General features: G+C 38.5%; 1 pseudogene; it reads right to left on the reverse strand.

Annotated features, from left to right (window-relative positions):
• Nucleotides 1-20,182: 20,182 nt before the first annotated feature.
• Nucleotides 20,183-22,959, reverse strand: LOC124241854 (uncharacterized; annotated as a pseudogene).
• Between the last annotated feature and the right edge of the window lie 351 nt (nucleotides 22,960-23,310).

Here is a 23,310-nt window from a genome sequence, read left to right on the forward strand (position 1 = left end):
ATTTTATTGAGGGTTTTTATCATAAATGGATGTTGGATCTTGTCAAATGTTTTCTCTGCATCTATTGAGATGATCATGTGGTTTTGGTTTCTCATTTTTTTAGTGTATCATGTTGATTGACTTGTGGATGTTGAACCATCCCTGTATCCCTGGTATAAATCCCACTTGATCGTGGTGTATAATCTTTTTGATGTATTGCTGTATTCAGTTTGCCAAAATTTTGTGGAGGATTTTTGCATCTATGTTCATCAGTGATATTGGCCTGTAGTTTTCCTTCTTTGTGTTGTCCCTGTCAGGTTTTGGGATCAGGGTGATGCTGGCTTCATAGAGTGTGTTATGGAGTACTCCATCTTCCTCAATTTTCTGGAATAGTTTGAGAAGGATAGGTATTAAATCGTCTTTGAATGTTTGGTAGAATTCTCCAGAGAAGCCGTCTGGTCCTGGACTTTTTTTTTGGGGTGAGGGGGAGGTTTTGGATTGCGCTTTTGATTTCTTTACTTGTGATTGGTCTATTCAGATTCTCTATTTCTTCCTGCTTCAGTTTTGGGAGGTTGTAAGAGTCGAAGAATTTATCCATTTTTTTCTAGATTGTCAAATTTGTTGGCATATAGTTTTTCATAGTATTCTCTTATTATCCTTTGTATTTCTGTGGTATCCATTGTGATTTCTCCTCTCTCATTTCTAATTTTATTTATTTGAGTCTTCTCTCTTTTTTTCTTGGTGAGTCTTGCTAAGGGTTTGTCAATTTTGTTTATTTTGTCAAAGAACCAACTCTTCGTTTCATTGATCCTTTCTACTGTCTTTTTTGTTTCAATATCGTTTATTTCTGCTCGAATTTTTATTATTTCTCTCCTTCTACTGACTTTGGGCTTTGTTTGTTCTTCTTTTTCTAATTCTGTTAGGTGTCATTTGAGATTGCTTATCTGAGATTTTTGTTGTTTATTGAGGTGAGTTTGTATTGCAATGTATTTCCCTCTTAGGACAGCTTTTGCTGCATCCCAAATGAGTTGGTATGGTGTGTTTTCATTTTCATTTGTCTCCAGATAATATTTGATTTCTTCTTTAATTTCTTCAATAACCATTGTTTGTTCAGTAGTTGTTTGGTCTCCACATTTTTTCCCCTTTCTCAGCTTTATTCTTGTAGTTGATTTCTAGTTTCATAGCATTATGATCAGAAAAGATGCTTGATATTATTTCAACCCTCTTGAATTTGTTGAGGCTTGCTTTGTTTCCCAAGATATGGTCTATCCTTGAGAATGTTCCATGGGCACTTGAGAAGAATGTGTAACCTGGTGTTTTTGGATGGAGTGTTCTATATATATCTATTAGGTCCATCTGGTCTAGTTTTTCATTTAGTTCTATAATTTCCTTGTTGACTTTCTGTCTGGATGATCTATCCACTGGTGTTAATGGGGTGTTGAGGTCCCCTACTATTATTGTATTGTTGTTGATGTCTCCTTTTAGTTTTGTTAATAGTTGCTTTACAAATTTTGCTGCTCCTGTGTCGGGTGCATATATATTTATAAGTGTTATGTCATCTTGGTTAAGTGTCCCTTTTATCATTATAAACTGCCCCCTTTGTCTTTCTTTATCTGTTTTGCTTTGAAGTCTACTCTGTCTGATATAAGTATGGCGACACCTGCTTTCTTATGTTCATTATTAGCTTGGTGTATTGTCTTCCATCCCTTCACTCTGAGTCTGTGTTTTTCTTCGGGGCTGAGGTGTGTTTCCTGGAGGCAGCATATGGTTGGGTGTTGTTCTTTAATCCATCCTGCCACTCTGTGTCTTTTGATTGGAGAGTTCAGTCCATTCACATTTAGAGTGATTATTGAAATGTGGGGGCCTAACGCTGCCATTTTATCACTGTTTTTCTGCTTCTTTTGCATTTCCTTTGTTTCTCGTCCCATGATTTTTGGACTACTAATTCAGGTAGGTAGATTTCTACATTGGTTTTCTTCTTATTTGTAATTTGTGTCTTTATTCTTGTTATTTGTTTAGTGGTTACCAAGTGGTTTGTATAAAACATCTCATAGATGAGATAGTCCATTTTCTGATAGCCTCTTATTTCCTTAGATTAAGATGTTCCATACTTTTCCTCTTCCCCTTCTAGTTGTTATTGTCAGATTTTTTTTCTTCCTTCTTGTGTTGTGAGTTTATGGTTAAAATGACAAGATTATATTTATTCTTGGTGTTTCCGTTCCTTTTATCTTTTTTTTATTATTAATGTTATGATAGATTACAACCTTGTGAGATTTCAGTTGTACATTTTTGTTAGTCATGTTGTGGGTACACCACTTCCCCCTCTGTGCCCTCCCCCCACCCCCCCTTTTCCCTGGTAACCACCGATCAGATCTCCTTATCAGTATACTAATTTCCACCTATGAGTGGAGTCATATAGAGTTCGTCTTTCTCTGACTGGCTTATTTCGCTTAACATAATACCCTCGAGGTCCATCCACTTGTTGTGAATGGGCCAATTTTGACCGTTCCTTTTATCTTTAATGTTATGCTTAACTTTTGCTAACCTGTTCTGATGGAGAGCTGCAACTTTCTGATTTTGTCTTTCTACTTACCTCCTGTGCTCTGGGTTTTGTAGCCCCTTTCCTTTTTTTGATTTTTCAGGTATGAGGGTCTTCCTGAGCATTTCTTGTAGAGGAGGTCTTGTGGCAATGAACTCCCTTAACTTTTGTTTATCTGGGAAGGTTTTTATTTCTCAATCATATTTGAAGGATTTTTTGCTGGATAGAGTATTCTTGGCTGTAAGTTTTTGTCCTTCAGAGTTTTGAATATATCATTCCACTCTCTTCTAGCCTGTAAGGTATCTGCTGAGAAATCTGCTGACAGCCTTATGGGGGTTCCTTTGCAGGTTTTTTTTTTTTCCTGCCTTGCTGCCCTTAGTATTTTCTCTTTGTCATTGACTTTTCCAAGCTTCACTTAACTATATACCTTGGGGTTGGTCTTCTAACATTGATAAAGTTTGGAGATCTATTCACTTCTGTCACATGCAGTTCCATCTCTCTCCCCAAGTTTGGAAAGTTCTCAGCCATTATTTCTTTGAACAGGCTTTCTGCCCCCTTCTCCTCTTCTCTCTCTGGGATACCTATAATCCTTATGTTGCATTTCCTAATTGAGTCGGATAATTCTAGGAGAGTTTCTTCATTTCTTTTTAGTCTTAGTTCTCTCTCCTCCTCTATCTGTAGCATTTATATATTCCTATCCTCCAAATTGCCAATTCTGTCCTCCATATTATTGACCCTACTGTTCAGAGAGTCCAGATTTTTCTTAATCTCGTCCACTATGTTCTTCATCTCCAATATTTCTGATTGGTTCTTCTTTATGGTATCAAGCTGTTTTGTGACATAGCTCCTGAACTCGTTGAGTTGTCTATCTGTATTCTCTTTTAACTTGTTGAGTTTTTTAATGATGGTTGTTTTGAATTCATTGTTGTTTAGGTTATAGATTTCGTTGTCTTTGGGATTATTTTCTGGGTACTTGTAATTTTCCTTCTGTTCTGGAGATTTTACATATTTTTTCATACTCCTTGATGTTGTGAATTTGTGCCTCCACATGGAGATAGTGTTTAGTTACTGTTTCCACTTTCTTCTACTGGAGTGGGGGGGGGCTGTTTATTAATCTGCACTGAACAGGATCCCCGTCAGCTATTGCTGCATGGACATGGGCCCCTCCTTGTAGTCACAGTGGTCGTGTGGGGTCCCCCATCAGCTGTGGGGACAATCACAAGGGGGCCTCATGTTGCTGGTGCCTACTGTCACAGACCACCTAGACGCACTCCCTCCTTAGGGTCTGCAGCAATGTTATGTGCTTTCACAGTGGCTGGGAGCAGGTTCTGTCACCGTCAGGGCCTGCAAGATCTCACTTGTCCACTATGGGCCACAGCAGAGCTGTGGGTATCTACTGCAGTCTGTGGTTAGCTCACCCAGCTTTGCTACTTCTGCCACAGGGTCTTCCAGCCTTGTGATTGCCAGGCAGGGCCTCTCCACTAATGCTACCCCGAGGCTTTCACTGTGGCTGCTGTGGGACCATGGATTTTCCCCCTGGACCACAGAGCAGGGCGGCTTGGGCTCCAATACACCCCTGCCCTCACACATGGTCACACTGGGCATCCCTTTCCCCCTCTGGGACACAGCTGGAGTCAGTGAGTCAGAGGCAGCTGGCGGGATCCTCCTCTCCCAGAGCCTCCCAGAATTCTGAATGCTGGGTGGGGCCTCTCCACTGATGCCAAGTAGAGGCTTTCCCTGCCACTGGTGCAGGACTGTGGACTTGCCCCCTTGGACCATGGAGCAGGGTGGCTGGGGCTCCAATGTGCTCCTGCCTTGCACACGGTCACACTGGGTGTCCCTTGCCCCCTCTGGGACACAGCTGGAGTCTATGAGTCAGAGGCAGCTGGCAAGCTGCTGCCCTGCCCAGGGTCCTCCTCTCCCAGAGCCTCCCAGTGTTCTGAATGCTGGGCGGAGCCTCTCCACTAATGCCGAGTAGAGGCTTTCCCTGCCACTGGTGCAAGACTGTGGATTTTCCCTCTGGGCTTAGGGGCAATTGTGGGGGTTTTAGGTAGGGCTGTAGTCACCTGTTTCCACCGTTGCTCTGCTGATACCCACACTCACCCACCCTTTGTGCGTGGCGATGTTGTGAGCATGTCCACTGGAAGAAAGTCGTTTGCAGGTACTAGGCTGTCCAGGGGTCGGGGGTCAGAGAATTTTCACCTATCTCCACCTCCTTCTGGGGGGAAGTCCATCTGCCTCCCAATGTATAGCAGCACAGGTTCTCAGGTATTCTGAGATGCTGTGTGGATAGCCTTTGTTGACCGATGAATGTCCAATTAGTTGTAGATTCGAAGGGGGGAGAGACAAAGAAAACTGCTCACTCTGCCATTTTGCTGATGTCACCTTTAATGCTATTCTTGAGTATTTACTAACCTGTTCTGATGTATAGCTACAAGTTTCTGATTTTGTCTAGTTATGTATCTGATTACTCCATGCTTTGTAACCCTTTTTCTCCTTTTTTTTTAGGTATGAGGGCCTTCTTGAGGATTTCTTGGGGGGGGGGGGTCTTGTGGCTACAAACTTCCTTAGGTTTTGGTTATCTGGGAAAGTTTTTATTTCTCCATCATATCTGAAAGATACTTTCCCTGGATAGAGTATTCTTGCCTGAAAGTTTTTATCCTTCAAAGATTTGAATATGTCATTCCAGTCTCTCCTAGCCTGTAAGATTTCTGCAGAGAAATCCACTGAAAGCCTGATAGTGGTTCCTTTGTAGGTTATTTTCTTCTGCCTTGCTGCCCTTAGTATTTTTCTTTCTCATTCTCTTTTGCCAGTTTCACAACTATATTTCTTTCAGTAGGTCTTTTTACATTGACATATTTAGGAGTTCTGATAGCCTTTTCCACATGGATTTCCATCTCCTTCCCTAGGTTTGGGAAATTCTCTGCTATTATTTCTTTGAACAAGCTTGCTTCTCCATTCTCCTTCTCTTCTCCCTCTTGAATATCTATAATTCTTATGTTGCATTTCCTAATTGAGTTGGATATTTCTCAGAGACTTTCCTTGATTATGCTGATTCGCTCCTCTATGATGTCCACTCAAGTGTTCAGGGAATCTATATTTTGTTTCATCTCTTCCATTGTGTCTTTCATCTCTAATATTTCTAATTGATTCTTCTTTATAGTTTCAATCTCTTTCATGAAGTAGCTCCTGAACTCATTGTTCCTCTACATTCTCTAACTCATTGAGTTTTTTGATGATAGCTATTTTGAATTCTCTGTCTTTTAGATTACATATTTCTGTGTCCACAAGGCTGATTTCTGGGTACTTGTCGTTTTCTCTCTGGTCTGGAGATTTAATATAATTTTTTATATTGTTAGAGAGTGTGGTTCATTTTTTGCACATCATAGTATTTCTTGGTTGCAGTTACTGCCTATCTCCACTGGGTGGGGGTCAAGAGTAATGTATTCTGAGCCCTCTGTTTCTGCTGAGATCCCAGGCACGGGAGCTGATGCTGAGCAGGTGGTGGGGAGGGATGCTTTCTTCTGCATGCTCTTGGGGTTTTCTTGCTCTGTCCTCATTATCTGCTTTCCTGAGGTGTTGGCTTTATGAGGTCACCCTGCTTTAGCTTTCACCTCATTAGGGGCTTTTCCCCTAGGCTGCAAGGGATCTTTGATGTTCCCACAAATGAACGTCTCCTCCCCCATTCCTTCCTTTTCAGAGGCTGCCCACAGTCCCAGATCTTTTGGAGATGGAGTGAAGTTTTCTCTTATCCCATTCAACCTACTCTGAGGGCTGCTCCAGCCTCTCCACCTTCAATAATATGGCTATGTGGTTTTTTCAGACGTCTTTTGTGCTATGTTTGAATGTCCTCTGTTTGGAGTGTGTGGGGCCTCTGCAGTGGGGTGACTGAGTCCACTTCACTGGGTTGGCGTGTGCACATGGGGCAGAAGTGTGTTGATATGGTGTGTGGCCCTGCAGGCAATGGGGCCTGTCAGCTGCAGCAGACTTGTGCTTATCAATCACATAAGGGATAAGGCCCACCTTGCAAAGCCTGAAACAACTGTGTGCTCCCATGTCTAGCATTGGCACCACTCAGCTACAACCCTGAGAGAGCTGACAACAGCCTGAAGGCAGAGATCTGCAGCAATTGTAAGCCCCCAAGGGTAGCAACCAGACATTCTGGGGGCCTACTCAACAGAAAAACTGCTACAGGAATGTGCTATAAGGGCTTGCAGCCAACTGTGCTGGGGCACCCCATGCCCAATAAAGTGACTGAAAGGACCATAGCAGCCACACACAGCTGAGCATTACAACAAGCAGACGAGGGTGACCACCTAACTTTCCCAGGCACCTACAGAAATAGCAACCCTGCCATAAGAGAAGGACAGATGGAGCCCACACAGGGGACACTCTGGGAACATTTGGAACTGGTGATGAGAGTGATGACACTGTAGCATGTTATAAGGCATCTCTTACATAAGGCCACCACTCCAAGATTGGGAGACATAGCTGACCTACTTAATACATAGATATAAGCACGGAGAAAGAGGCAAAATGAGGAGATAAAAGAACACATTCCAAGTAAGGCAACAGGACAAAACCCCATAAAAAGAACTAAATGAAACAAATAATCTACCTGACCAAGAGTTCTTACAAAAAGTCGTAGGGATGCTCACTGATCTTTGAAGAATGGATGAACTCAGTGAGAACATCAAAAATGAATTGGTAAATATAAAAATGCACCAATCAGAAATGAAGAATACAATATTGGAAATGAAAAATTCACTAGAGGGACTCAATATCAGAGTTCTTGATACAGAAGAACAGATCAGTGAGCTGGATGAAAAACCAGAGGAAATCAACCAAGCTCAACAGATAAAAGAAAAAGGAATTTAAAAGAACGAGGATGGTCTAAGGGACCTCTGGCACAACAGCAAGTGCACCAACATATGTGTTACAGGTGTCCCAGAAGGAGAAGAGAGAGAGACAAAGGGGCAGGGGATTTATTTGAAGAAATCATAGCTAAAAACTAGAGTAATGAAAAGCACAGATATCCAGGTACAGGAAGAACAGAGAGCACCAAACAAGATAAACCCAAAGAGGTCCACACTAAGAAACATTATAATTAAAATGTCAAGAATCAAAGATAAAGAGAGAATCCTAAAAGCCACAAGAGAAAGGGAACAAATTAAATACAAACGAAATCTCACTAGGCTATCAGCTGACTTCTCAGCAGAAACCTTATAAGCTAGAAGGGAGTGGTATGATATATTTAAAGTGCTAAAAGGAAAAACACTATAGCCAAAAATACTCTATTCAGCAGGTTATCATTCAGAATGTAAGTAGAGACAGTTTCCAAGATAAGCAAAAACTAAAGGAGTTTATCACCAAGAAACCAACCTTACAAGACACGCTAAAAGGACTTATTTAAGTGGAAAAGAGAAGGCTACCAATAGGAATAAGAAAATTATCCCCAAAAAAGGCAATAAAATCACTGGTAAAGGCAAATATACAATAAAGGTAGCAGATCAACTACCTATGAAACAAATATGAAGGTCAAAAGACAAAAGTACTATTATCTATTTCCATGGTAAGAGGGTAACAGATACACATGCACAAAAGAAGAGGTTAGAGATGACATAAGACACATAAAATTTTGGAGGAGGGGAGTAAAAGAGTAGAGCTTTTAGCAAGAGGAAAAACTAAAGAGATCATAACTTAATATAGACTGCTATATACATAGGTTATTATATATGAATCTAATGGTAATCACAAACCAGAAACCTATAATAAGTACACAAAAAATTGAGAAAGGAACCCAAGCATAATGCTAAAGAAAGCCATAAAACCACAAGAAAAGAGAGCAAGAACATAACAAAGGAACAAAGAAGAAGTACTAAAACATCCCCCAAAAAAGAAAATGGCAATAAGTACATTCTTATGAATAGCTATTTTAAATGTCAATGGACTAAATGCTCCAATAAAAAAGCATAGGGTGGCTGATTGGATAAAAATACAAGACCCATATACATGCTGCATACAAGAGACACACTTCAGACCTAAAGACACTCACAAACTGAAAGTGAAGGAGTGGAAAAAGATACTCCATGCAAATGGCAAGGAAAAAAAAGCTGAGGTAGCTATACTTATATCAGACAAAACTGACTTTAAAACAAAAATTAACAAGAGACAAAGAAGGACATTAGACGATGATAAAGGGAACAATCCCACAAGAGGATATAACACTTGTAAGTATCTGTGTCCAACATAAGAGCATCTAAATATACAAAGCAATTATTAACAGACATAAAAGGAGAAATAGCAAAATAATAATGGTAGGGGACTTTAACACCCCACTAACACCAATGGATAGATCATCCAAACAGAAGATCAATAAGGAAACATTGGCCTTAAATGACACATTAGATCAATTGGACTTAGTAGATATATACAGAATATTCCACCCAAAAACTGCAGAATACACATTCTTTCCAAATTCTCATGGAGCACTATCCAGGATAGATCACATATTAGTCCAGAAAACAAGTCTCAATAAATTTAAGATTGAAATCATCTCAACCATCTTGTCTGACTACAATGCTATGAAACTAGAAATCAACTACAAGAAAAAAAATTGGAAAGTCAAAACTATGTGGCGACTAAGCAACATGTTCCTGAACAACCATGGAATCAATGAAGAAATCAAAGAAGAAATTAAAAAATACTTGGAGAAAAGTGAAAATGAAAATACAACATACCAACTCTTATGGGATGCAGTCATTGAAGTTGGAACAGGGAAATTCATAACAATACAGGCCCATCTCAACAAACAAGAAAAATCTGAAATAAGTAACCTTAAATGGCACCTAACAAAACTAGAAAGAGAAGAACAAAAGAAGCACAAAGTCAGCAGGAGGGAAAAAATAAAAATGAGAGCAGAAAGAAATGAAATAGAGACTAAAGAACAGTAGAAAGGATCAATGAAACTAGGAGCTTGTTTGAGAAGACAAAAGAAATTGACAACACTTAGCCAGACTCACCAAGCAAAAAAGAGAGAAGGCTCAAATAAATAAAACCAGAAATGAAAGAGGAGAAATTATAATGGATATTGTAGAAATACAAAGGATAAGAGAATACTATTAAAAACTACATGCCCACAAATTGGATAACCTAGAAGAAATGGATAAATTCTTAGACTCTTACAACCTCCTAAAACTGAATCGTTTTGAATAGACTAATCACAAGTAAAGAGATTTAAACAGTAATCAAAAACCTCCCCAAAAATAAAAGTCCAGGACCAGATGGCCTCTCTGGAGAATTCTACCAAACATTCAAAGAAGACTTAATACCTATCCTTCTCAAACTATTCCACAAAACTGAAGAATAAAGAATACTTCCTAACTCATTCTATAATACCAACATTACCCTGATACCAAAACCAGAGAGGGACAATACAAAGAAGGAAAATTACAGGCCAATATCGCTGATGAATATAGATGCAAAAATCCTCAACAAATTATTGGAAACTGAATACAGCAATACATTGAAAGAATCATACACCATGATCAAGTGCCAGGATGCAGGGATGGTTCAACAAATCAATCAATATGATACATCACATTAACAAAATGAGGAATAAAAATCACATGATCGTCTCAATAGATGCAGAGAAATCATGACAGGATCTTACATCCATTTTTGATAAAAACTCTCAATAAATGGGTATAGAAGGAAAATACCTCAACATAATAAAGGCCATATATGACAAACTCAGAGCCAACGTCATACTCAATTTTGAGAAACTGAACGCTATACCTTTGAGAATAAGAATAAGACAAAAGTTCCCACTCTCACCACTCCTATTTAACACAGTACTGGAAGTTTGGGCCAGGGCAATTAGGTAAGAAAAAGAAATAAAAGGAATCCAAATTTGAAAAGAAATGAAACTTTCTGTTTTCAGATGACATGATTCTATGTATAGAAAACTCTAAAGAATCCATTACAAAACTATTCAAAATAATCAGCAACTACAACAAAGTTGCAGGGTACAAAATGAATTTACAAAAATCAGGTGCATTTCTACATATTAACAATGAACTAGCAAAAGAGAAGTCAAGAATACAGTCCCCTTTATAATCACAACAAAAGAATAAAATATCTAGGAATAAACAATGAAAAAACTGAAAGGCCTATACAATGAAAACTATAAGACATTATTAAAAGAAATTGAAGATGACATAAAGAAATGGAAAGATATTCCATGCTAATCAATTAGAAGAATAGATATAGTTAAAAAGTCCATAATACCTAAAGCAATCTACACAGTCAATACAATTACAATCAGAATCCCAATGAAAAACATTCTTCATGGAAATAGAACAAAGAATATTAAAATTTATGTGGAACAACAAAGGACCTCAAATAGCTGTAGGAATCCTGAGAAAAAAGAACGAAGCTGAAAGCATTACTATCCGTGACTTGAAAATATAAAAATTTACCACAAAACCATAGTAATCAAAACAACATGGCACTGGCACAAAAACAGACACACAGATCAATGGAAAAAATTGAAAGTCCAGAAACAAAATAATGGAACTATGGACAGTTAATCTTTGACAAAGCATCCAAGGACATACAATGGAGAAAGGAAAGTCTCTTCAATAAATGGTGTTTGGGAAAGTGGACAGCCTCATGCAAAAGAATGAAAGTAGACCATCATTTTACACCATACACAAAAATTAACTCAAAATGGATTAAAGACATGAATGTAAGACTTGAAACCATAAAAATTCTAGAAGAAAATATAGGCAGTATGCTCTTTGATATCTGTCTTAGCAGCATCTTTCAAATACCATATCTACTCAGGCAAGGGAAAGAAAAGAAAAAATTAACAAATGGGACTGCATCACACTAAAAAATTTCTGCAAGGCAAAGGATACCATAAACAAAATGAAAAGACAACCCACCAACTGGGAGAAAATATTTGCAAAACATATATCTGACAAGGGGTTAATTTCCAAAATATATAAAGAACTCGTACAACTCAACAACAGAAAAAAACGACCAATTGGATTTAAAAATGAGCAGAGGATATGAACAGATATTTTTCCAAAGAAGAGATACAGATGGTCAACAGGCATGTGAAACGATGTTCAACATCACTAATTATTAGGGAAATGCAAATCAAAACTATAATGAGATATCACCTTACACTGGTCAGAATGGCTATAATTACCAAGAAAAAAATAACAAATGTTGGAGAGGATTTAGAGAAAAAGGAATCCTCATGCACTGCTGATGGGAATGCAAATTGGTGCAGTGACTATGGAAAAAAATATGGAGACTTCTCAAAATATTAAAGATAGAAATATCATACAATCCAGCTATCCTCTACTGAGTATTTATCCAAAGAGCTTCAAATCAACAATCCAAAGAGATTTAGGCACCCCTATATTCATTGCAGCATTATTTACAGTAGTTAAGACATGGAAGCAACCCAAGTGCTCTTCTATGGATGAATGGATAAAGAAGATGTGGTATATATATACAACAGAATACTACTCAGCCGTATAAAAGACAAAAATCCTCCCATACTTAGCAGCATGGATGGACCTTGAGGGTATGACATTAAGTGTAATAAGCCAGACAAAGACAAATACTGCATGTTTTCACTCACAAGTGGAAGATAAACACATGGATAAAGAGAATAGATTAGTGGTTACCAGAGGGGAAGGGGGCTTGGCATGGGTGAAAGGGCTAATATGTATGGTGACAAACAAAAATTAGACTACTGGTGGTGAGTACAATGAAGTCTATTCACAAATTGATAAATAATAACATACTCCTCAAATTACACAATGTTATAAACCATTATGATCTCAATAAAATAACTGAAAAAAAGACAAAGTTATAAGAACCTGAACAAGGTGATAAATAGAATCTGAAAATTGCAAATCTATGTCAGAATGGGTTGGCAAACAATTATCAAAGATTAAAGGGAAAGCAAGCATTAAAAATAACTATAACTACTTCAATTTGGTAACAAACTCACAACACAAAAAGAGATCATTTGTGACAACAGAAACATAGATGGGGAAGAGGAAAAGGACAGTACTTGCATGGGGAAATGAAGATAAGATGATATCAGCAGAAAAAGGACAGTCTTATCTATGAGACCCTTTATACAAACCTGATGGTATCACAAAATAAAAATTCAGAGGAGACACAAAACATAAAATAAAGAGGTAACTGAGTGTCCAGCCTGGTGGCACAGCAGTTAAGTTTGCACATTCCACTTCTTGGCAGCCTGGGGTTTGCTGGTTCAGATCCTGCATGCACACATGGCACTGCTTGGCAAAAAGCCATGCTGTGGTAGGTGTCCCACATATAAAGTAGAGGAAGATGGGCACGGATGTTAGCTCAGGGCCAGTCTTCCTCAGCAAAAAGAGGATGGGCAGTAGTTAGCTCAGGACTGATCTTCCTCAAAAAACAAAAAAAAAAGAAGAGGAAACTGAGAAGAACATCACAGAAAATTACCAAACTGAAATGGCAGACTAAAACACAAGGGAAAAGAAACAATGAAAATATGGAGCAACCAGAAAACAAAAGATAAAATGCTAGTATTATGTCCTCATATATCAATAATCACCCTAAATGTAAATAAATTGAATTCACCTGTCAAAAGAGACAGAAGGGGGAATGCAAACTGGTGCAGCCACTATGGAAAACAGTATGGAGATTTCTCAAAAAGTTAAAAATAGAAATACCTTATGACCCAGCCATCCCACTACTGGGTATCTATCCTAAGAACCTGAAATCAGCAATTCCAAAAGTCCCATGCACCCCTATGTTCATCGCAGCATTATTCACAATAGCCAAGTCATGGAACCAACCTAAGTGCCCAGCAACTGAAGATTGGATAAAGAAGATATGGTATATACATACAATGGAATACTACTCAGCCATAAAAAAGGACAAAGTCGTCCCATTCACAACAACATGGATAGACCCTGAGGGTATTATGTTGAGTGAAATAAGCCAGACAGAGGAAGACGAACTCTGTATGACTCCACTCATAGGTGGTAGTTAACATATAGACAAAGAGAACTGATCGATGGTTACTAGGGGAAAGGGGGGGTGGGCGGAGGGCACTAGGGGTGAAGTGGTGTACCTACAACATGACTAATAATGATGTACAACTGTAATTTCACGTTTGTTAACTATCATAATCTTAATTTAAAAAATGGAAAAAAAAGGAGACAGAAGGGCTGCATGGATGAAAAAAACAATACCCAACAATATGCTCCCTCCAGGAGACTCAGCTATAGCAAACATAGGCTCTAAGCAAAGAGGTGAAAGATTATATGACAAGCAAATGGCAACCAAAAGAAAACAAGGGTAGCCATATTTATAGCAGACGAAATGGACTTCATGCCAGAAAAGATAACAGGAGACACAGATGGACATTGTATAATGATAAAGTGGACAATCCATCAAAAAGGCATAACATTTATTAATATATATGCATCTAAAATAGAAGGAACAAAATATATAAAGCAATTATTAACAGACCTTGTTAATTGACAGAAATTGACAGCAGGGAGAAATTGACAGCAAAACAATAATAGTTGGGGAACTTAATACCTCACTTACATCAATTGATAGATCATCCAGACAGAAAGTGAAGAAGGAAACAGTGGCCTTAAGTGAAACATTAGACCAGATGAGTTTAACTGATATATAGAGAACATTCCATCCAAAAGCAACAGAATACACACCCTTCTCAAGTACACGTGGAACATTCTCAAAGATAGACCATATATTGGGAAACAAAGGAAGTATCAAGAAATTTAAGAAGATTGAAATCAAGTCAAATATCTTTTCCAAACACAGTGGTATGAAGTGAGAAATCAACTACAGGAAGAAAGTTGGAAAGGTCAGCAATATGTGCAGATTAAACAACATGCTTCTGAACAACTATTGGATCAGCAAAGAAAACAAAGGAGAAGTAAAAAAAATACCTGGAGACAAATGAAAATGAAAACAAAACATACCAAAATCTGTGGAATGTAGCAAAAGTGGTACTAAGAGGGGAGTTTAAAGCAATACAGGCCTACCTCAACTAAAAAGAAAAAGTTTAAATAAACAATCTAAACTTACACTTAAATGAATTAGAAAAAGAAAAACAAAGCCAAGAATCAGAAGAAGAAAGGAAATAATAAAAATTGGAGCAAAAATAAATGAAATAGATACTAAACAGACAATAGAAAAGATCAGTGAAACCAAGAGCTAGTTCTTTGAAAAGATAAATAAAATTGACAAATCGCTAGACTCACTAAGTGAGCTAAACTCACTAAGAAAAAAAAAAGCCTCAAATAAAAATCAGAAATGAAAGAGGAGAAATTATAATGGATACCACAGAAACACAAAGGATTATAAGATTATACTATGAAAAGCAATATGTCAACTAATTGGATAACCTAGAAGTAATAAATTTTTAAAATTAAACAACCTTCCAAAACTGAATCAGGAAGAAATAGAGAATCTGAATAGACCAATCACTAGCAAGGAGATTCAAACAGTAATCAGAAACTTCCCCCAAAACAAAATCCAGGACCAAATGGTTTCTCTAGTGAAGTCCATCAAAAATTCAGAGAATACTTAACACCTATCCTCCTCAAACTTTACAGAAAATTAAAGAGAAAGGGACATTTCCTAACTCATTTTAGGAGGCCAACATTACCCTGATACCAAAACCAGCCCCGAACAACACAAAAACAGAAAATTACAAACCAACATTGCTGATGAGCATATATGCAAAAATCCTCAATAAAATATCAGCAAATTGAATACAACAATATATTAAAAGATCATATACCATGATCAAGTAAGATTTATTCCAGGCATGCAAAAACAGTTCAACATTTGCAAATCAATCAACATGATATACCACATTAACAAAATGAAGAAAGAAAATCACATGATCATCTCAATAGATGCAGAAAAGCATTTGACAAGACACAGCATCCGTTTATGTCAAAAATTCTCAATAAAAATGCGTATAGATGGAAAGTACTTCAACATAATAAAGGCATATATGACAAACCCACAGCCAACATTATACTCAATGATGAAAAACTGAAAGCTGTCCCCCTAAAAATAAGAACAAGGCAAGAATGCCCACTCTCCCCACTCTTATTCAACATAGCATGGGAAGTCCTAGTCAAAGAAATTAGGCAAGAAAAAGAAATAAAATGCATCCACATTGGAAAAGAAGACATGAGACTGTCACTATAAAATTATCTCACTATTTTTGGGTGACCTAATATTATATATAGAAAATCCTGATTAATTCACCAAAAACTATTCAAAATAATAAACAAATACCATAGAGTTGCAGGGCACAAAATCAACACACAAAAATCAGTTGCTTTTCTATACACTAACAATGAAGTAGCAGAAAGAGAAATTAAGAACACAATTGCATTTACAGTCACAACAAAAAGAATAAAATACCTAGGAATAAATTTAACCAAGGATGTGAAAGCCCTGTACACTGAAAACTATAAGACATTGTTGAAAGAATTCGAAAATACTAAAAACGGAAAAGTCCTCTATGCTCGTGGACTGGATGAATTAACATAGTTAAAATGTCCATGCTACCTAAAGTAACCTACAGATTCAATGCAATCCTTATCAAAATTCCAATGACATTTTTTATGTAAACAGCACAAAAAATTCTAAAATACATTTGGAACAACAAAAGATCCTGAATAATCAAAGTTATCCTAAGAAAAAAGAACCAAGCTGGAGGTATCACACTCCTTGATTTCAAAGTAAACCTCAAAGATATAGTAATCAAAACAGCACGGTATTGGCGGAAAAACAGACACACAAATCAATGGAACAGAATTGAGAAGTCAGAAAGTAACCTGCACATTTATGGACAACTAATTTTTGACAAATGAGCCAGGTGAAACAATGGAGAAAAGAAAGTCTCTTCAATAAATGGTGGTGGGGAAACTGGACAGCCACATGCAAAAGAATGATACCAAGCCCTATCTTATACCATATACAAAAATTAATTCAAAATGGATAAAGACTTGAGTATAAGACCTGAAACCATAAAACTCCTAGAAGGAAACATAGGTAGTAGGCTCTTTGACATCAGTCTACCAGTATCTTTTTTAATATATCTCCTCAGGCAAGGGGAAAAAATCAAAAATAAACCAATGGGACTATGTCAAACAAAAAAACCTTTCACAGCAAAGGAAACCACCAGCAAAATAAAGAGACAACCTACTTATTGGGAGAAGATATTTTCAATACATCTGATAAGGGGTTAATATCCAAGATATATAAAGAACTCATACAATTCAAAAACAACAACAAAAACTCAATTAAAAAGTGGGCAGAGGATCTGAACACGCTTTTTTCAAGGAAGATATACCAGCAGCCAACAGACACATAAAAAGATGTCCAACATTGCTAATTATTAGGGAAATGTAAATCAAAACCACAGTGAGATACCACCTCACAGAATGGCTATTATTGAAAAGACAAGAAAGAACAAGTGTTCTTGTACAAGGGAACATTTGTACACTGCTGTTGGGAATGTAAATCTGTGCAGCCACTATGGAAAGCAGTATGGAGATTCCCCAAAAATTTAAAAATAAAACTACCGCATAATCCAGCTATTCCACCCAAAATACCTTTTGGCTATTTATCCAAAAAACACAAAAACACTAATTTGAAATGATATATGCACCCTCATGTTCATTGCAGTATTATTTATTCTGTCTTTTTGTGTCAGGAAATCCACCTTGTGCTACAGGCTAAAGTTCATGAAAGGAGGGGTCAATAAACTGGAGACATTAGGAGAAAATTGATATATTTTGTTTGTTTGCTATGAACCGAAATATGTCTCCCCCCAAAAATCATATACTGAAACCCTAATCCCAAACGTGATGGTGTTTGGAGATGGAGCCTTGGGAGGTGATTAGGTCATGAAGGTGTGGTACTTATTATGAGATTAGTACCCTTATAAGAGCAGGCCTCAGAAAGTGTGATCACTGTCTCCACTACATGAAGACAGAGAAAGAGAACATCTACAAGCCAGAAAGAGACCTCACCATAACTCAACCATGTGGGAACACTGATCTCAGACTTCCATCCTCCACAAGTGTAAGAGAGTACATTTCTGTTGTTTAAGTCACCCAGTCTATGGCATTTTGCTATGGCAGCCTGAGCTGACAAAGACACTCTTCAAGTATCTATAGCTGTAGGCAGCATAACTTAGACAATATCTTCATTTGAATTTACTAGAGCAGCATGTCCTAAGGTAGCATGTGCTGTTCTTCCACTATCCCTTTTGAACTTCATTTTTATTTGAATTAACTTGAAACAGTAGTTTAAAAACATTTATGAGGGCCCAGCCTCATGGCCAAGAGTTTAAAGTTTCACATGCTCCACTTCAGTGGCCTGGGTTTGCAGCTTTGGATCCTGGACGTGGACCTACACCACTCACCAGCCAGGCTGTGGTGGTGTCCCATGTACAAAATAGAGGAAGATTGGCAACCATGTTATCTCAGAACTAATCTTCCTTGAGCAACAACAAAAAGAGGAGGATTGGCAGCAGATGTTAGATCAGGGCCAATCTTCCTCAGCAAAAATAAATAATAAATAATGGTCTTTAAAGAAAAAAGGGGCTGGCCCAGTGAAGTAGTGGCTAAGTTTGCATGCTCCACTTTGGTGGCCTAGGGTTCACTGGTTCAGATCCTGGGTGTGGACCTACACACTGCTCATCAAGCCATGCTGAGGCAGTGCCCCACATAGAACCAGAAGGATGTACAACTAGGATATACAACTGTCTACTGGGGCTTTGGGGAGAAAAAAAAAGAGAAGATTGGAAACAGATGTTAGCTCATGGCCAATCTTCTGCACACACACAAAAAAACTTTATGAGAGTACGTAATCCTGAAATGTTACAAACACTTTTCTTGAAAAAAATTTGTTTAGCAAACTGATGCTGAGCCACTTGTACTGCTGACATGCAGACTTTCTATTAAATAGCCCATGCAGTGGAAATAAATTAGTCTTTATTCTACTATTTCAAAAAGTGTATCTCTTATGTTTCCTTAAACTGTATTTTCACTCCAATAAAACTTCTACAACCTGACCTTATCAATATTTTAAAAACTAAGCTAGCTTGGACTCAAACTGGAACTACATCAATGGCTTTCCTCAGTCTCTAGCTTTCAGATGGCAGATTATGGGACTTCTCAACCTCCATAATGATGTGAACCAAGTTCTAATTAGATAGATAGATGACACATATAGATGGATAGATAGATAGATAGATAGATAGATGATAGCTAGCTGGATGATAGATATAGATTTTCTATTGGTTCTGTTTCTCTGGAGAACCAGACTAATATAGATTTTAGTATCAAGAATGGCTGTAAAGGAACAGAATTTTAAGAATGAGTCTGAAGGCCTAAGAACCAGGAGCCAATGTTGTAAGTCCTAGTCCAAGGGCAGGATATCTCTGTTCCAGCTCAATCAGTCAGGCATAGCAAATTCTCCATTCCTCCAATTTTTTTCTCTATTCAGGACCTCGACATTGGATGATGCCTGCCCACATTGGAGAGGGCAATCTGTTTTACTTAGTCTATCAATTCAAATTATAATCACACTACGAAAGACACACCTTGGAATAATGTTTAGCCAAATATCTGGACACCCCATGACCCAGTCAAGTTAGCACATAAGATTACCCATTGAAACTTCATCATTGTCAATTTGGCATCCATAGACATTTCCTTAAACCATACTTAATATTCAAATAAAGACAATAACAAGGTCATAATTTCACCTAACATGATACAACTATCCTGCATACAACCCAAAGTGCACGAACCCCTTCCCCAGAAGAGGAGATAAAAATCACTGAATGATGTTTACTATTCTCCTTGATATCCTGTAACTTAAGTACTATGATGTACAATTAACAATAATTAAATATTATGATGTAAAGTCAATACATCTTATGTTATAAGATAAGGGAATAATACAGGAAAGAAAAAGTGATATTTGCTAGCTAGTTAGATGACCGATATGTGAAAAGACAGACACACACATATAAATGTATTCATAACAAATAAGAAGGAAATATTCATGGAAATTACAGTCCTCATCTCTATAATTGGTCACATGGTCATAGCTGGTATTTATAACTATCTTCTGTCACTACCCATTCTATATTCCCTTTGCCTTCAGCAAGCATCTCAACTGGTCATGGTTCTTTACCTGATGGGGTGACCCAAATCTTTCTTCCTGAAGGGTCTGGGTCATTAGTAGTCCTGCCTGAATTGGGTTGCTGTAGTTTTCCATTTGCCTTAATCACAGGGCATAGTAATATTAGGAGATGCCTAAGGAATCTCCTGTATTCCAGACATACTCTTCCTTACTTCTCTGGTGGAGTAGTTCAATTTCCCCTTGGTAGTCAGTATCAATCATCCCAGCCATCACAGTAACTCTCTTCTTTGCCTGTTGATTCAGAGGTATGAGGAGTCCACAGTGGCCAAGTGGCAGTCATACCTTCAAGTTCAAAGTAATCATTGTTTTGTCTGTTGGTGGAAGCAACTCTCCCTCTGGAACTAAGACCTCTAGACGAGCAGAACATTAGGTCACAGGAACAGGAAGCAAAAATTTATGATAGTGGGTCACTAAGGGGTAATAGTAAGTGGTGTCACTCCCATTTCCACCCCTTGATTCTTGGACCCATGAATCCTGGCTATGAAAGAAACAGCACCATATATTGGACACTGATTCAGAGCATATACAGCCTTCTGAAGAAACTTGTCCCAGACCTGTAAGATATTTCCACCTAGCTGGCACTGTAACTGAGTCTTCAAAAGGCCATTACATGATTCTGTCATGCCAGCTCCTTCCAGATCATGGAGAATATGGTAAGACCAGTGAATTCCATGAGCATGGGCCCACTGCCACACTTCTTTTGCTGTGAAGTGAGATTCTTGTTCAGAATCAATGCTGTCTGGAATACCACGGTGGTGGATAAAGCATTCTGTAAGTCTATTAATAGTAGTTTTGGGAGAAGCATTGCATTCATGGGAGACAAATCCATATCCAGGTAAGTGTCTATTCCAGTAATAATGATATGCTACTCCTTTCATGATGAAAGTGATCCAGTGTAATCAACCTTTCATCAGGTAGCTAGCTGATTACTATGAAAAATGGTGTCATATCAGAGACTCAGTGTTGGTTTCTGTTCATTGGACACTGAGTGGAAGTCCATCTTGCTGAACCCAGGGATAATTTCCATTGCTGCCATCATGGCCACCTTGTTCATGAGCCCGCTGAGTGACAACAGGGGTGGCTGGGGAAAGAGGCCAACTGCTAGCCATAGAATGGGATATCCTATCTACTTAATTATTAAAATGTTTTCTGTTGAGGGCGCACTTTAGTGAGCATTCACATGAGACACAAATCTCTTCACCATTTTTGCTCACTCAGAGAGATCTATCCACATATGTCTTCCCCAAATTTCCTTATCATCATTTTTCCAATCATGTTTCAAGTCCCTGGCCATCCAGCCAAACCACTAGGCATACTCCATGAATTGCATGACTGGTCATTTTTCCTGCCAAGCAAAGTGAAAAACCAGGTATTATGCTGAGAGTTCTGCCCACTAGGAGGATTTCTTTTCACCATTGTCTTTCAGGGATGTCCCAGAACAGAGCTATAGTGCAGCAGCTGTTCACTTTTGGATTGTGCCTACATATCTTCCAGAACTACTGTAAACCATGCCCAAGTCTTCCTCTGTCAACTCATTATAAGAAACTCTCCATTAGGCCATACTTGCAAGCTGGTGGAGAAAAGGCAGTATAGCAGGAGAGGGGACCACATGTATTTGGGCCACTTCATGAAATGTACTTGTGTCTTCAGGGCCTGCTATCACATATATACCACTTCCATTTGATAATGGAGTGCTACTGCACATGCCTAACTTTATGGCTTGATGGGTCAGATAACATACAGTTCATTATGGGCAGCTCTTGTCACATGGTAACTTGGTGGCCCATGGTTAACCATCCAGTCTCTACTAAAGCCCAGTAGCATGAGTTATCTTTGGAGGATGGAAGGGCTTTGCTACCAAATCATAAGGGCTCACACTGTGATTCACATATATGGGCCTGCCAAAGACTCCAAACAGCATCACTACCTGCTTCTGACACTTCAAGTACCATTGGATTGGCTGGATCATGGCCCAAGTGGCAGAGCAGCTTGCACGGCATCCTGGACCTACTTAACAGCCTTCTGCTGTTCTGGGCCCACTCAAAACTACCAACTTTTCTGGTCACTTGGTAAATGAGCCAGGGTAACACACCCAAATGAGGAACATGTTGCCTCCAAAATCCAATGAGGCCCATTAGACATCTTGCCTCTTTTTTGGTTGTAGGAGGGGCCAGTTGCAAAAACTTATCCTTCACCTTAGAGTGGATATCTTGACATGCCCCCACACCTCAGGGCCCTTAAAAATTTCACTGAGGTAGAATGTCCCTGAATTTTTGTTGGATTTATTTCCCACCCCCTAGCATGCATGTGTTAAGACATCTGGCATGTCTTATCAATAAGTCTAGAGTAGTTGCTACTTTCTTGCTCACTAGGTCCAATCAGCATAATGTCATAAATGTAAAAGATTAGTATACCTCCTGGAAGGGTAAGGTAACCAAGATCTTTGTGAACTAAATTATGACATAGGACTGGAGAAGTGATATGCCCCTGATAGTGGGGGTGTGTTGCTAGCCTTACCAGCTGAAAGCAAACTGCTTCTGGTGAGTCTTATTGACAGAGATGGAGAAAAAAATATTTGCCTAGAACATTAGTTGAACCTTAAGTACCAGGAGATGTGTTGATTTGCTCATGCAGTGAAACCACATCTGGTACAGCAACTGTGATTGAAGTCACCATTGGGTTAAGCTTAGGATAATCCACTATCTTTCTCTAAGATGTATCTGTCTTCTGCCCAGGCCTCATAGGCAAGTTGAATGGGGGTGTGGTGGGAATCCTCACTCCTGCATTCTTCAAGTCCTTGATGGTGGCACTAATCTCTGCAATCCCTCCAGGAATGTGGTATTGCTTCGGGTTTACTGTTTTCCTAGGTAGAAGCAAATCTATTGGTTTCTGTTTGGCTTTTCCTACCATAATAGCTCTCATTCCACTGGTCAGGGAGCCAAATGGGAATTCTGCCAGCCTCTGAGTATATATATTTCAATTAAGCATTTCAAAACTGGGGGAACAACCACAGAGTGAGTTCTGGGACCCACTGGACCCACTGTGAGGTGGACCTGAACTAAAACTCCATTGATCATCTCACCTCTCTATGCCTATACTCTGACTGGTAGACCACAGTGATGTCTTAGGTCTCTTGGAATTAGTGTCAGTCAGAGCCAGTGTTCAGAAGTCCCCAAAACAACTAATTACTTTCTTTTCCCAAAGCACAATTATCCTGGTAAAAGGCTATAAGCTGCTTTGGGGAATGCTGGGGAAAAGATTAATAGGATAAATATTTGGTAGTGTACTTAGATCCTTTCTCAAGAGGACTTGGCCTCTTCTTCATTCAAGAAGCTCTGGGTCTGGCTGTAAACTGACTGAAATCTGTGAATTGATTGAGAAGCCATGCCATCTGTTTTTGATTTGGGTTAGACTTTTTTCACTTGACCTAGAACTCTTCTGCTTTTACAGATCAAGTAAGAATTTAGTGGGCTTTCTATCTATTTTACTTCTAG

This window comes from Equus quagga, chromosome 7 (assembly GCF_021613505.1).
Source record: "Equus quagga isolate Etosha38 chromosome 7, UCLA_HA_Equagga_1.0, whole genome shotgun sequence".
NCBI lineage: Eukaryota > Metazoa > Chordata > Mammalia > Perissodactyla > Equidae > Equus > Equus quagga.